The sequence below is a fragment of the Scyliorhinus torazame genome, chromosome 3 (assembly GCF_047496885.1).
Source record: "Scyliorhinus torazame isolate Kashiwa2021f chromosome 3, sScyTor2.1, whole genome shotgun sequence".
NCBI classification, from domain to species: Eukaryota; Metazoa; Chordata; class Chondrichthyes; order Carcharhiniformes; family Scyliorhinidae; genus Scyliorhinus; species Scyliorhinus torazame.
Window position 1 is genome coordinate 321,040,525 of NC_092709.1, and position 15,712 is coordinate 321,056,236.

The window sequence follows — 15,712 nt, forward strand, 5'->3', positions numbered from 1 at the left end:
CCAGTAAGCACACAGAACAGAGCAGCCAATCATCAAACAGGACACGACCACTATAAAGTCAGAGGGCACCAGTTTTCCCGCTCTCTCGGGACCCAGCCTCTGAGACAGTCAGAGCTCGTGAGCTAGCCCGTGCCTACACCATGTGGTAGCTAGGTTAGTCTGGTCAGGCTAGTGTCAGGTCTCCAGTCTGGCCAGCATAGTGTCAACCCACAGTTGAACATGTATAATAGTTTGGATGTTGAATAAAATCGTGTTGCATTTTATCAAGTGTTGGAGGTCTGTCTCTCACTACACTGCATCAAGTGCAGTTCACCTCGACCCAGCCTTCCCAACAGTCTCCGTTTGAAGTGTGTCTACTTCAACTCCAGGAGCATCCGGAATAAGGTGGGTGAACTTGCAGCATGGGTTGGTACCTGGGACTTCGATGTTGTGGCCATTTCGGAGACATGGATAGAGCAGGAACAGGAATGGTTGTTGCAGGTTCAGATGGTTCAGTAAGCTCAGGGAAGGTGGTAAAAGAGGGGGAGGTGTGGCATTGTTAGTCAAGGACAGTATTACGGTGGCAGAAAGGACGTTTGATGAGGACTCGTCTACTGAGGTAGTATGGGCTGAGGTTAGAAACAGGAAAGGAGAGGTCACCCTGTTGGGAGTTTTCTATAGGCCTCCGAAAAGTTCCAGAGATGTAGAGGAAAGGATTGCAAAGATGATTCTAGATAGGAGCGAAAGTAACAGGGTAGTTATTATGGGGGACTTTAACTTTCCAAATATTGACTGGAACGCTATAGTTCGAGTACTTTAGATGGGGCAGTTTTTGTCCAATGTGTGCAGGAGGGTTTCCTGACACAGTATGTAGATAGGCCAACAAGAGGCAAGGCCACATTGGATTTGGTACTGGGTAATGAACCAGGCCAGGTGTTAGATTTGGAGGTAGGTGAGCACTTTGGTGATAGTGACCATAATTCGGTTATGTTTACTTTAGCGATGGAAAGGGATAGGTATATACTGAAGGCAAGAGTTATAGCTGGGGGAACGGCAATTATGATGCGATTAGGCAAGACTTAGGGGACCATCGGATGGGGAAGGAAACTGCAGAGGATGGGCACAATTGAAATGTGGAGCTTGTTCAAGGAACAGCTACTGCGTGTCCTTGATAACTATGTATCTGTCAGGCAGGGAGGAAGAGGTCGAGCGAGGGAACCATGGTTTACTAAAGTAGTTGAATCACTTGTCAAGAAGGAGGCATATGTATAGATGAGACGTGAAGGTTCAGTTAGGGCGCTTGAGAGTTACAAGTTAGCCAGGAAGTACCTAAAGCGAGAGCTAAGAAGAGCCAGGAGGGGACATGAGAAGTCTTTGGCAGGTAGGATCAAGGATAACCCTAAAGCTTTCCATAGGTATGTCAGGAATAAAAGAATGACGAGGGTAAGAGTAGGGCCAGTCAAGGACAGTAGTGGGAAGTTGTGCGTGGAGTCCGAGGAGATAGGAGAGGCGCTAAATGAATATTTTTTGGCAGTATTCACACAGGAAATAGACAATGTTGTTGAGGAGAATACTGAGATACAGGTTACTAGACTAGACGGTATCTAGTTGTCCCCTTGTTCAAGAAGGGGAGTAGGGACAACCCCGGTAACTATAGACCAGTGAGCCTTACTTCTGTTGTGCGCAAAGTCTTGGAAAGGATTATAAGCGATAGGATTTATAGTCATCTGGAAAGGAATAATTTGATTAGGGATAGTCAACATGTTTTTGTGAAGGGTAGGTCGTGCCTCACAAACCTTATTGAGTTCTTTGAGAAGGTGACCAATCAGGTGAACGAGGGTAAAGCAGTTGATGTGGTGTATATGGATTTCAGTAAAACATTTGATAAAGTTCCCCACGGTAGGCTATTGCAGAAAATAGGGAGGCATGGGATTCAGGGTGATTTAGCGGTTTGGATCAGAAATTGGCTAGCTGGAAGAAGACAGAGGGTGGTGGTTGATGGGAAATGTTCAGACTGGAGTCCAGTTACTAGTGGTGTACCACAAGGATCTGTTTTGTGGCCACTGCTGTTTGTCATTTTTATAAATGACCTGGAGGAGGGCATAGAAGGATGGGTGAGTAAATTTGCGGATGACACTAAAGTCGGTGGAGTTGTGGACAATGCGGAAGGATGTTGTAGGTTATAGAGGGACATAAATAAGCTGCAGAGCTGGGTTGAGAGGTGGCAAATGGAGTTTAATGGAGAAAAGTGTGAGGTGATTCATTTTGGAAGGAGTAACAGGAATACAGAGTACTGGGCTAATGGTAAGGTTCTTGGGAGTGTGGATGAGCAGAGAGATCTCGGTGTCCATGTACATAGATCCCTGAAAGTTGCCACTCAGGTTGAGAGGGTTGTTAAGAAGGCGTACGGTGTGTTAGCTTTTATTGGTAGAGGGATTGAGTTTCGGAGCCATGAGATCATGTTGCAGCTGTACATAACTCTGGTGCGGCCACATTTGGAGTATTGCGTGCAGTTCTGGTCGCCGCATTATAGGAAGGATGTGAAAGCATTGGAAAGGGTGCAGAGGAGATTTACCAGGATGTTGCCTGGTATGGAGGGAAGATCGTATGAGGAAAGGCTGAGGGACTTGAGGCTGTTTTTGTTAGAGAGAAGAAGCTTAAGAGGTGACTTGATAGAGTCTTACAAGATGATCAGAGGATTAGATAGAGTGGACAGTGAGAGCCTTTTTCCTCAGATGGTGATGGCTAGCATGAGGGGACATAGCTTTAAATTGAGGGGAGATAAATATAGGACAGATGTCAGAGGTAGATTCTTTACTCAGAGAGTAGTGAGGGTGTGGTATGCCCTGCCTGCAACAGTAGTGGACTCGCCAACATTAAGGGCATTTAAATGGTCATTGGATAAACATATGGATGATAATGGCATAGTGTAGATGGGCTTTAGATTGGTTTCACAGGTCGGTGCAACATCGAGGGCCGGAGGGCCTGTACTGCGCTGTAATTTTCTATGTTCTATAATGTGGGCAAATGTGAAATTGTTAATTTTGGCAGGAAGAATAAAAATGAAGCATGTTATCTAAATAGTGAGAGAGTGCAGAGCTCTGAGATTCAGAGGGATCTGATGCATGAATTTCAAAAGGTAAGTTATGCAAATATAGCAAGTATTTAGGAAAGCTAACAGAATGTTATTGTTTATTATGAGGGGATTTGAATATGTAAGTCGGGAGAATATGCTTCAGTTATACAGAGCACTAGAGAGACTACAGCTGTAGTACTGTATACAGTATTGGTCACCTTATTTAAGAAACAGTGTCAATGCATTGGAAGAATTTCAGAGAAGGCCTACCAGACAAATATCTGGAATTAGTTGGTTGTCTTATGAGGAAAAGTTGGACAGGCTAGGCTTGTATCCACTGGAGTTTCGAAGAATTGCAGCACATAAGATCATGAGAAGTCTTGACACAGTGGGTGTGGGGAGGATGCTTTCTCTTGTGAGAGACTATACAACTGGGGGTCACAATTTAAAAATAAGGGGGTGCCCATTTCAAATGGAGATGAGGCTTCATTTTTTTCTCTCAGGCGGTCGTGACTGTTTGGAACTCTCTTCCTGAAAAGGCAGTGGAAGCAGAGTCTTCGAATGTTGTTAATGCAGAGGTGGATAGATTCTTGATAAGGAAGGATGTGATAGGTTATCGAGGATGCAGATTTGACCTTACTATCAGATCAGCCGTGATCTTCTTCAATAGCGGAGCAGGTTCGAGAAGCCCTTGGTGTTGAGGGTGGTATATTCGCATGGATAGGGGATTGGCTAACTGATAGAAAATAGAGAGTTGGGATCAGAGGGGAATTTTCAGGATGGCAAACTGTAACTCACAGAATGCCACAGGGATCAGTGTTCGGGCCACAGTTATTTGCAATATATATTAATGACTTGGACAAGGGAAGTGAATATACCATTGCCAAGGGAAGGGAATGTACTATTGCCAAGTTTGTGAATGACACAAAAATAGGTGGGAAAGCAAGTGCTAATGTTGCCAATCGGCATCGGAGTCACCAATAATGTTGTCAATTAATAATGATGCTCTTTAGAGTCGCCAGGTATTAAATGATACCACCACAAGGCTTTACTGGATATCGATCAAAGGACCACACAACCAGTTAGTCTGTTCACGTTCAAAGATGGTTTATTTACACACAAGGATTACTTCGCCATGCAACACAAAACACTTCAAGTTAAACTACACCTAACAACTACAATAACCTATACTTAACTTCAGGGCAACCGGCTCTATGCAGATGGACAAGGCCTTTGTTCAGATCTTGCGTAGCTGGGTGGAAGAAGTGGCTCAGTTTCTGCTGGGCTCATCCAACTGGTAGCAACCGTTGGTCTTGAACTTGTCTGTCTGGTCGTTACGCTACACTTGGGTTGGCATAGGCCAGATCCAAGAGAGACAGAAATCATGGCTGCATTGTCTTTTAATTGGCTTGAGTTTTCCCTGCCCCTTTTGTGGGCAGTTTCTGGGTCACTATCAATCAATTCCTCAGGGCTCCACCCTCTGATTGGTCACATCCAATCAGGGGCTGCCACATCACTTTTGGGGTGGGCATCGGTGGCCAATCCTGGGAGGGTTCCGAGCAGGACCTTGGTGCCGCCTAGTCTGGAAGATGATGCGATGGACCTGATGGTCCCATTGTTATTTTAATCGCCTTGAATGGCCCATTTGCAGGTGGGAATTCCTGCATACTTCTGGGCTGCCGTTTGCAAAGATACAAGCTGCAGCTTGTCTGTGTCAAACCTGGCCATAATTCCCATCATTCTTTGCAGGTGGCCATCTCAGATGGCTACAGTGAGGATGACACAAAGAGTCTACAGAGAGACATAGGCAGGTTAGGTGAGTGGGCAAAAACTTGGTAGATGGAATATAATGTAGGAAAATATGAAGTTATGCACTTTACCAGAAAGAATAAAGGGGCTGAATATTATTTAACTGGAGAAAGTGGCAGTACAGAGGGATTTTGGGGTCCACGTGCCGAAATCACAAAACGCTGGTTTGCAAGTTCATGAGGTAATTGGGAAGGTACATGGAATGTTGACGTTTATTTCAAAGGGAATGGAGTATAAAAACCAGGAATTCTTACTAAAACTATACAAGGCACTAGTTAGGTCACACCTGGAATATTGTGAACAGTTTTGGTCCCCTTATCGAAGGAAAAATATACTGGCATTGGAGGCAGTCCAGAGAAGGTTCACTAGGTTGATCCCAGGTATGGAGGGATTTTCCTATGAGGAGAGGTTGAGCAGATTGGGTCTGCACTTCTTGGAAATTAGAAGAATGAGAGGCGACCTAATTTAGACATAGAGGATCCTCAGGGGGCTTGACAGGGGAGATGCTGAGAGGTTGTTTCCCTTATGGGACACTCGAGGACCAGAGGGTATAATCTCAGAGAAAGGTGTCGCCCATAAGGAGGAATTTCTTCTCTCAGAGGGTAGTGAATCTGTGGAATTCTTTACAGCATGGGGCAGTAGAGGCTGGGTTGTTAAGTATGTTGCTTAGAAAGACAGGTTTTAATCAGTAATGGAATCAAGGGTTATGGGGTTAAGGTGGGAAAGTGGTGTTGATGTTTACCACATCAGATCAATCATGATCTCATTGAATGGCGGAGCAATCGATGGGCTGAATAGCCTACTTCTGCTCATACATCTTATGGTCTAAATGTAGGCAGCCTTTAAATTGGTGGCTGTGACTTACTTCAGGTTCATGGTCTAATCCCTCGCCTGCCTGATGTCCTGGCCTGGAGACCAGATTGGGCATAGAGCCCCCATTCACATAAATAATTGTCCAGCCTGCTTTCCAGGCAGCCTCTAATTGGGTGGCCGAAGGCTGATTTGTGCTGGTGAGATGGTGGGGGGCAAGTGGACCCCTGCTATCAGAAACCTTTAAATCCAGCCCTTACCTTCATATATGTCTTATTGAAACGAGTGCATACTTACCTTACCAGCTCAACATGATGCCTTCCAACACTCCTCTGCTGACCTGCTCTGACCTTTCATCAATGCATCAATTTGCTTCATGCACTCCCTCATTTTTCTGAAGTTTTTCAACATTGATTTAAGGGGTGAAATATCAAGCACAGTGAGCAACCTAAACGTCCCATCCCCCAGCAACTACTTCGCCTCCTTAATGAGATTGGATTGGATTGGATTTGTTTATTGTCACGTGTACCGAGGTACAGTGAAAACTATTTTTCTGCGAGCAGCTCAACAGATCATTGAGTACATGGGAAGAAAAGGGAATAAAAGAAAATACATAATAGGGCAACTACATAAGAACTGGCATCAGATGAAGCATACAGGGTGTAGTGTTAATGAGGTCAGTCCAAAGGAGGGTCGTTTGGGAGTCTGGTGACAGCTGGGAAGAAGCTGTTTTTGAGTCTGTTCGTGCGTGTTCTCAGACTTTTGTATCACAATGCGTTTGCCACAGAATTCTGCACTGCAGCTGCCTTGTGGTTTTGGTGAGAACCAGAATAGTGTTTGTGCCTCTGGGCCTTACTTCCAGTGCAGCTTGTACTGATCGCCACGTTGATGAGGATGTTAGTTTAGAGCTTAGGGGGGAAGAATTTAACGTAGGTGAGATGGCCTCGCTTGCTGGCTAGAGAGCTGGTGGGAGCCCCGCTGTTATAACTCGCAAGTATCTTACGGAGTGGTAACAATTAACTTCCCCGTGAACCTCTCAGAATACGTTAAGACCTCTAAACAATGTGTAGTTGTAGGGTATATAAAGCCGGCCAGTTAGTCACCGACAAGGCAGATCCAGTTGGGATCTACCGTTTGATGTATATAATAGTTATTGTAAATAAACTAAGTTTCTTAGACCTACTTGGTGTGGACTCCTTTGTGTCTTTATAAAACCCGCAGCTCCTCCATTTGGGAAGGCCCGCTGAATTAGTACCAATTGGGCTGCAGCATGAGAGAGAGAGATGGAGCAGAGGCACCAAACAAGAGGACAATCTGCACACAGACACCCAAGGAGGAGAAGTGGGTAAGGGCACACTCGATCAGTAACTTTGCCCACCTAGGATCTTTGGAGAGCACTTCTCTAACTTTTTTATTCTTTCACGAAATGCGAATATCACTGGCTAGGCCAGAATATATTGTCCATCCCTTATTACCCTGCTGAGCCGCCTTCTTGAACTCTGCATTTTGTCTAATGTAAGTACACCCACGGTGCTGTTAGGCAGAAAGCTCCAGGACTTTGACCCACCAACAACTGCTGGGTTAAATGACAATATACTATTGAGTCAGGGGTGCTTGCAGGTGGTGCTGTTCCCATGCATCTGCTTCTCTTGTCCTTCTGGGCTGTGGAGGGCTGTGACCAGTGGTGTTCCACAGGGATCAGTGCTGGGACCTTTGCTCTTTGTAGTATATATAAATGATTTGGAGGAAAATGTAACTGGTCTGATTAGTAAGTTTGCAGACGACACAAAGGTTGGTGGAATTGCGGATAGCGATGAGGACTGTCGGAGGATACAGCAGGATTTAGATTGTCTGGAGACTTGGGCGGAGAGATGGCAGATGGAATTTAATCCGGACAAATGTGAGGTAATGCATTTTGGAAGGTCAAATGCAGGTAGGGAATATACAGTGAATGGTAGAACCCTCAAGAGTATTGAAAGTCAAAGAGATCTAGGAGTACAGGTCCACAGGTCATTGAAAGGGGCAACACAGGTGGAGAAGGTAGTCAAGAAGGCATACGGCATGCTTGCCTTCATTGGCCGGGGCATTGAGTATAAGAATTGGCAAGTCATGTTGCAGCTGTATAGAACCTTAGTTAGGCCACACTTGGAGTATAGTGTTCAATTCTGGTCGCCACACTACCAGAAGGATGTGGAGGCTTTAGAGATGGTGCAGAAGAGATTTACCAGAATGTTGCCTGGTATGGAGGGCATAAGCTATGAGGAGCGATTGAATAAACTCGGTTTGTTCTCACTGGAACAAAGAAGGTTGAGGGGCGACCTGATAGAGGTATACAAAATTATGAGGGGCATAGACAGAGTGGATAGTCAGAGGCTTTTCCCCAGGGTAGAGGGGTCAATTACTAGGGGGCATAGGTTTAAGGTGAGAGGGGCAAGGTTTAGAGTAGATGTACGAGGCAAGTTTTTTACGCAGAGGGTAGTGGGTGCCTGGAACTCGCTACCGGAGGAGGTAGTGGAAGCAGGGACGATAGGGACATTTAAGGGGCATCTTGACAAATATATGAATAGGATAGGAATAGAAGGATACTGTGGTGTTGGGTGCTCTGGTGCACAGATGAGCCAGCACAGTTGTATGTGGTACAACTCTATTTTATTTTAACTCTTATAATACAGTTCGTTCTGGATACTCTGCACGTGCTATCTCCCTGAGTGTGTTTGGTAACAGATCTGTCCTGGTCCTCCTCTGCAGCTAATACTGACCACCGGGGGTCGTGTCTGTGCTTTTATATCTTTCTGTCATTGGTTGTGGTGTTGTGTGTTCTGATTTGTCTGTTGGTGTGTCTATCATGATGTGTGTGTTTGAATATCATGACATCCCCCCTTTTTACAAAGATATGTGCCTACGTGGTTATAAATATAATTGTGTCGTGAGTGCATCTAAGAGTGTGTGTGTGTGTTGTGTACAGCGTGTGTATATGACGTAACTATTTACATGGGGCGATGTCGGGTGCGTCACACTAACAAGGTTGTACCATAACAAAACTTGGATGCGAGAGAAAAAAAAACTTGAACATTGGTCTGGTCAGACGATATCTGGAACAATAAACAACAACAGGTTATAATACAGAAGTGTTTGACTTTTTGAACGTATGAACAGTGTTATAAGTCCAGTCTAAAGGGTGACCGCCTCAAGAATGGGCTGGTCCTCAAGCCGGTTCAGCTGTGGAGATTTGGGGTCACACTGGTTCACCTTGGACTGTTGGAGGTGATGCTGTTGCCGAAGTCTCTACTTTACCATTTGTTGTACTTCGTGCAGTGCTTGGTTTTTTCATTCGTGCAAATATAACATTCAACATCTTTGTTAGTGGTGCCTTGGCTGTGGTTTGGTTCTGGTGGCGATGGAAGGGGCATGATCCGTGGCATCTCCACGAAGTCATCCTTGGGAACCAGTGGAGGATCCGGCGTGTGCGTACGGTTCAGTTGCGAGCGTGGAAGGCGGCGCAAAGCTCGCTGATTGCGCCTACGCACCAATCCATCCGCCCTGCATGCCAGGAACAAGGTGGAGTCTTTTTCTTTTTATGTTTGTGGTGGACGGCATCTTGTAGCCGATGGGTCGTTGCCATCGAAGTAGCACCATCACTAATATCATGCAAGGCGATGACTGTGCCAGATGTGGAAGTTGGCCGAGACCGTGCACGCTGGTTCCGGCCACCTGCTGTGCCGGAAGGGCGACTCCGCAGAGAAACGTCGAAGCATGTCGCCTTGGAGAGAGAATTGTTGCTCGCATCAACGTCTGGCGATGGCGCGAATTGGTGTGTCCATCTTGGACCGCCGGTGCTGGTTGCCACTGCCGACCCAGTGGGACTGCCACGCGATCCATTCCCTGTCGCCGTGGCATCCGCCGTCACCCTGAGCGTGCCATCACCGAGGCCGCGACACCGCCCGTCCGGAGCAAGGTCTGGCTCTGGAGTCTTGCATTTCTGCAATTGTGGAGTCTGTCCACGAGCTTGCTGTGGAAGCTTGTGACACTGGAGTCACTTCTGGTTCATGCGAGGACTGCACTCTGGAGTCTTGCATGTCTTCTTTCATAGAGTCGGGAACGTTGAGCGGGACGTGGACCACGCTCTGTGTGGCAGCAGGGCGCTCTCCGTGTGCTTGCACCGCTCCCTGTCTGTTAATGTCAGGCTGCAGCATCATCCGGTACTGATAAGTTGGAACGTCATATCTGCTGGATTGAAGATCCTCAAATCCGAAAAATGAATCCGCATCTGCGTCGGATTCAATGTGGGGGCCGCCAATGTGCAACACGAAAGGTTCGTCCGAGTCATAGTCGTATAGGACCACGGAGCTATCATTGGGCTCGCGAGGTCCGGAAACACTGTAAAGATCGTCATCGAAGTATTCGAGGTCGGAATCATCGGCTTGTGCGTAGGTAACTGCTTGTCGGAGGGTTCTTCGGAGGTCAAATTCATCTCCTGGGTCAATTTGCGGCAATGTGCTGTCATTCCAGGTGAGGGAAGGTTGTTTTACAGCTTTAACAGATTTTTGTTTTTTTGATTTGGGACGTTTCCCTTTTAAATTGGATTTGGGACATTTCCCCTTTAAATTGGTGCAGTCTGGGGCCTCTGACATCCTGACGCTCGGTATGTAGCACGTAGGAAGCGACTGCGCATGCTCAGATCGCTGTTCCTTTACCGATGGCCGTTTTCTTAACTGCGCATGCGCAGCATCTCGCGCATGCGCAAACAAAACTTCCGGTTCTGCGCACTGCTCGCGCAACTGTGCTAGCGTGATACCTTTAGCAAGATGGCCGCCAACCTCGACCCAGCCCTCTCTCAGGCCCGGGATTTCGGGCTCCGGGATCCCAGCCACGAGGTGAGTACTGCAGCTTTTCTTACCTTTACTTGCCGATTGGATTGCGTTTTCTTCACAGTACTTGGAGAATTTGTCCAGGACTGCCTGGTAATCGTACCTTTGCTGCCTCCTGAAGAACCTGAACCTTGTGAATATTTCTCTTGCCCTTGCACCGGCGATGGTGAGGAGAAATTCAATTTTTTCGCTATCATCCAGGTCTTGGAGTTCAGCTGCCACCAGGAACAATTCGAACCATTGCCGGAATCGCCGCCAGTTTTCGCGGAGATCGCCGTAGCACTGGAGCGGCTGCGGAACCGGGAGCTCTATCATTTTGCCTGGGCACTGCTGGTTGTCTGTGTACACTGAGGTATGCCGGCAGGTATCGATCCACTCCTGTACCATGTGGTGTTGGGTGCTCTGGTGCACAGATGAGCCAACACAGTTGTATGTGGTACAACTCTATTTTATTTTAACTCTTATAATACAGTTCGTTCTGGATACTCTGCACGTGCTGTCTCCCTGAGTGTGTTTGGTAACAGATCTGTCCTGGTCCTCCTCTGCAGCTAATACTGACCACCGGGGGTCGTGTCTGTGCTTTTATATCTTTCTGTCATTGGTTGTGGTGTTGTGTGTTCTGATTTGTCTGTTGGTGTGTCTATCATGATGTGTGTGTTTGAATATCATGACAGATACGGACCCAGGAAGTGTAGAAGATTGTAGTTTAGTCGGGCAGCATGGTCGGCACGGGCTTGGAGGGCCGAAGGGCCTGTTCCTGTGCTGTACATTTCTTTGTTCTTTGTTCTTTGTTCTGGACGATTGAGGTTGTGTGTTTGGAAGGTGCTTTCAAAGGAGCCTTGGTGAGTTTCTGCAGGGCATCTTGTGGTTCAGTACTGTTACTGTGCTGGACGGAGTGAACGTTTAAGGTGGTGGACGAGTGGGTTGCTTTGTTCTGGATGGTATCAAGTTTCCGAAGTGTTTTTGGAGCTGCACTCTCCCAGGCAAATGCAGGGTATTCGATCATGCTCCTAACATGTGCATTATAGGTTGTGGGCAGGCTTTGGGTAGTCAGCAGGTGAATTACTCACCACAGAATTCCTAGCCTCTGACCTGCTGTTGTAGCCACTGTATTTCTGTGGCTGGTCCAGTTACTTACCTGGCCAATGGATGTTGGGTGTGTGGAATTAAACAATGGTAATCCCATTGAATGTCAAAGGATGATGGTTAGTTTTATCTTGTGGGAGATGGTCATTGCCTGGCACTTCTGGGGAAAATGTCACTTGCCACTTATCAGCTCAAGCCTGGATATTGTCAGCTCTTGATGCATTTGGACATGGACTGCTTCAGCATCTGAAGAGTCACCAATGATGCTGAACATTGTTCAATCATCAGTGAACATCCCCGCTTTGACCTTATGATGGAAGGGAGGTCATTGATGAAGCAACTGAAGATAGTTGGGCCAAGAACACTACCCTGAGGAACACCTGCAGTGATGTCCTGCGGCTGAAATGATTGACCTCCTCAATCGCAACCATTTTCCTTTGTGCCAGGTATGATTCCCAAGCAGTGGAAAATTTTCCCCCGATTCTCATTGACTCCAGTTATGCTGAGGCTTCTTGATGCCACACTTGGCCAAATGTTGCCTTGATGTCAAGGGCAGTCATTCTCACCTCAACTCTGGATTTCAAATATTTTGACCATATCTGAACCAAGGCCAATGACTCATAATCCCGACAAATTCCCACCATCCTCGCAGGCCAATTCAGCCTGACAGGTTGCCCTGTCTTTCCACATTGGAAACAGTTTACTGGGCAATCCTGCTTCCTGTGTTGCTTTTTAGTTGTTCAGATTTCTCATTGTGCCATCCATCTGCTCTACACTTGTTTCACAACTTCTCGTCACAACCCAACCACATGTGGCCAGCAAGACCCATGATTGACACCTTTCAGCAATTGTTGACTGCTCAGGAGGAGTCCTCCGATACTCTCCAGAGCAGATGTCCCAATTCATGGTGATGTACTGCATCCTCCACTACCTGGTCATTCTGCGACTACAGCCTTTTCCAGTCGGTGACCATCTCAGATGGAGGAGGAAAAGGAAGGACAGAAGGAGGTGGGGCGGAGGAGGCAGCCTGAACGTCCACATTCCTACCATGCTTAATATGAGTACCTTTGACTCTGATTCCCGTGAATGTCACCTCAGGCCCTGATTGCATGATGGCCCAACACATTAGGGTGGCACGGTAGCACAGTGGTTAGCACAGTTGCTTCACAGCTCAAGGGTCCCAGGTTCGATTCCCGGCTTGGGTCACTATCCGTGCGGAATCTGCAGGTTCTCCCTGTGTCTGTGTGGGTTTCCTCCGGGTGCTCCGGTTTTCTCCCACAGTCCAAAGACGTGCAGGTTAGGTGGATTGGCCATGCTAAATCGCCCTTAGTGTCCAAAAAGGTTAAGTGGAATTACTGGGTTACAGGGATAGGGTGGAAGTGAGGGCTTAAGTGGATCGGTGCAGACTCGATGGGCCAAATGGCCTCCCTCTGCACTGCATGTTCTATGTTCTATGTTCTATATTCTCTTTCCAAGACCTGGTGCAGACTCAATGGGCCGAATGGTCTCCTTCAGCACTGTAAATTCTATGATTCTATGATTACCCGCCCTGTAATTGATTATCACAGGGCCCTCTTGGCCACAATCCTTAGATACAAGCCACTACAAAACACTCATTACAAATGAACTTTATCCAACAATGTAGTCAATTCCATATAATTAATTAATCAATTAATCACCCACATGTATAACATTAGTTCCTGTCTGGTGGGTGACCTTGCCTGTGCTGATGCTCCTATGGAGTGCGATCTCTGTGCCTGTAGCATGGAGGAAGGTAATATAGATCACCTCTGGGCCTACCGGTGCAGTCTGCCTGCCTCAGCATGGAAAGCAGCTGTGCTGACTGGCTGGCAGGCAACAGCAAGGAAACTGGTGAGTGGCAGTGGTCAGAGGACAAATGCTGATATTCTGAGAGAGGACGGGGGGTTCATGCTCGATGGAGCCACGACCTTGGCAATCCTGATGATCTGTTGGGGCACAGATTGCTGGACTGCTGTGAGATCCTCAAAGCCGCTTTGATCTCTGGGGCGTCATTCTCCGACCCCCCGCCGGGTCGGAGAATGGCCGTTGGCCGCCGTGAATCCCGCCCCCGCCCACGCCGGAGTCTCCGCTCCCGGAGATTGGGCGGGGGTGGGAATCGGGCCGCGCCGGTTGGCGGGACCCCCCGCTGGATTCTCCGGCCCGAATGGGCCAAAGTCCCGCCCAGAAATTGCCTGTCCCGCCGGCGTAAATCAAAGCTGGTATTTACCGGCGGGACCAGGCGGCGTGGGCGGGCTCCAGGGTCCTGGGGGGGGCCGCGGGGTGATCTGACCCCGGGGGGTGCCCCCACGGTGGCCTGGCCCGCGATCGGGGCCCACCGATCCGCGGGCGGGCCTGTGCCGTGGGGGCACTCTTTCCCTTCCGCCTCCGCCACGGCCTCCACCATGGCGGAGGCGGAAGAGACTCTCCCCACTGCGCATGCGCGGGAAACTGACAGCGGCCGCTGACGCTCCCACGCATGCGCCGGGAAACTGACAGCGGCCGCTGACGCTCCCGCGCATGCGCCGCATTTCCGCGCCAGCTGTCGGGGCGGAAATCCCTCCAGCGTCGCACCAGCCCCTCAATGTTGGGGCTAGGCCGCCAAAGATGTGGAGCATTCCGCACCTTTGGGCCGGCGCGATGCCCGTCTGATTGGCGACGTCTTTGGTGCCAGTCGGCGGACATCGCGCCGTTGGGGGAGAATTTCGCCCCTGGTATCCACAGACATGGCAGGAGACTGAATTTGGACAGCCATTTTGCACAGCATTTATAAAACTGCTTGAAGTGCCCTGGGCGCGATTCTCCGCTCTCGCGCCGGTTGGCGGAATCGCCTGGCGCGCCATTTTTCCCCGCGACGCTGGTCCGACACCCTCTCGTCATTCACCCAAGGGGCGAGAACGGCCCCGTCGATTTCTGCACGGCGCAGGCCGGAGAATCGCCCGGGATGGCGATTCTCCGCTACACCCGCTATTCTCCGACCCGGATGGGCCGAGCTGCCTGCCCAAAACGACGGCTTCCCGCCGGCACCATCCACACCTGGTCGCTGTCGGGGGGAACAGCGCGGGAACGCTGGGGGGGCGGCCTGTGGGGGGGGGCGAGGGGGGTTCTTTCACTGGGGTAGGACTCAAAAGGGGTCTGGCCCGCGATCGGTGCCCACCGATCGGCGGGCCGGCCTCTCTGAAGGAGGACCTCCTTTCCTCCGCGCCCCGCAAGATCCATCCAACATCTTCTTGCGGGGCGGCCTCGGGGAGGACGGCAACCACGCATGCGCAGGTTGGCGCCGGCCAACCCGCACATGGGCGAGTGATGCAAGTTAGGCAGCGGATGACGCGGCGCTGCTTTTATGCGGCGCCAATGCCCGGCGCGCGCTGATGACGCTGCTTTCGCGACACGCCCCCGGAGTTTCTCACGGCCCCGATCCTAGCCCATTTTCGAGCCCTGAATCGGTCGAGAGCGGGGCCGTTTCGCGCCGTCGTGAACCTCGACGGCGTTCACGATGGCGTGGGCATTTAGTCGCGGGAGCGGAGAATCGCGCCCATTGTCTTTCCACATTGGAAACAGTTTACCGGGAAATCTTGCTTCCTGTGTTGCTTTTTAGCAATTCAAGATGGCAGCTGTCAGGTTTCCCATCGAATTGCCTGTTTTGTACCAATTTTAACAGGCATGTGAGTGGGTGCCTTTGGGCCTAACCAACTTGCAGATATGTGTGATGCCTCAGTGTCTTGACAGCTCATAGATTGATTTCACTCTCTAAGATTGGCCTCTTCAGCACTCAATTGAAGGTTAGGTTCTTTTTGTGTTAGGTTTTGTAACATACCTTGATGGTTTTTCATTGTGGACTTCAATGATAATGCCTCCAATGATAATGCGGTCATGAATACCTTCATCCTTCAATGCAGCATAATCACAGCAACTGAATAAACTATCGGGGTCAGTAAGAAATAATTTGATGGGTGTCCCTGGCCTTGAGATCACTGATTGAATTGTGCTTACTTGAGTATGGCGTTCTGTTTTGGGCTAAAATATGCATCAAATCTTTTCAGACATTTTCAACGTTTTCAGGCGT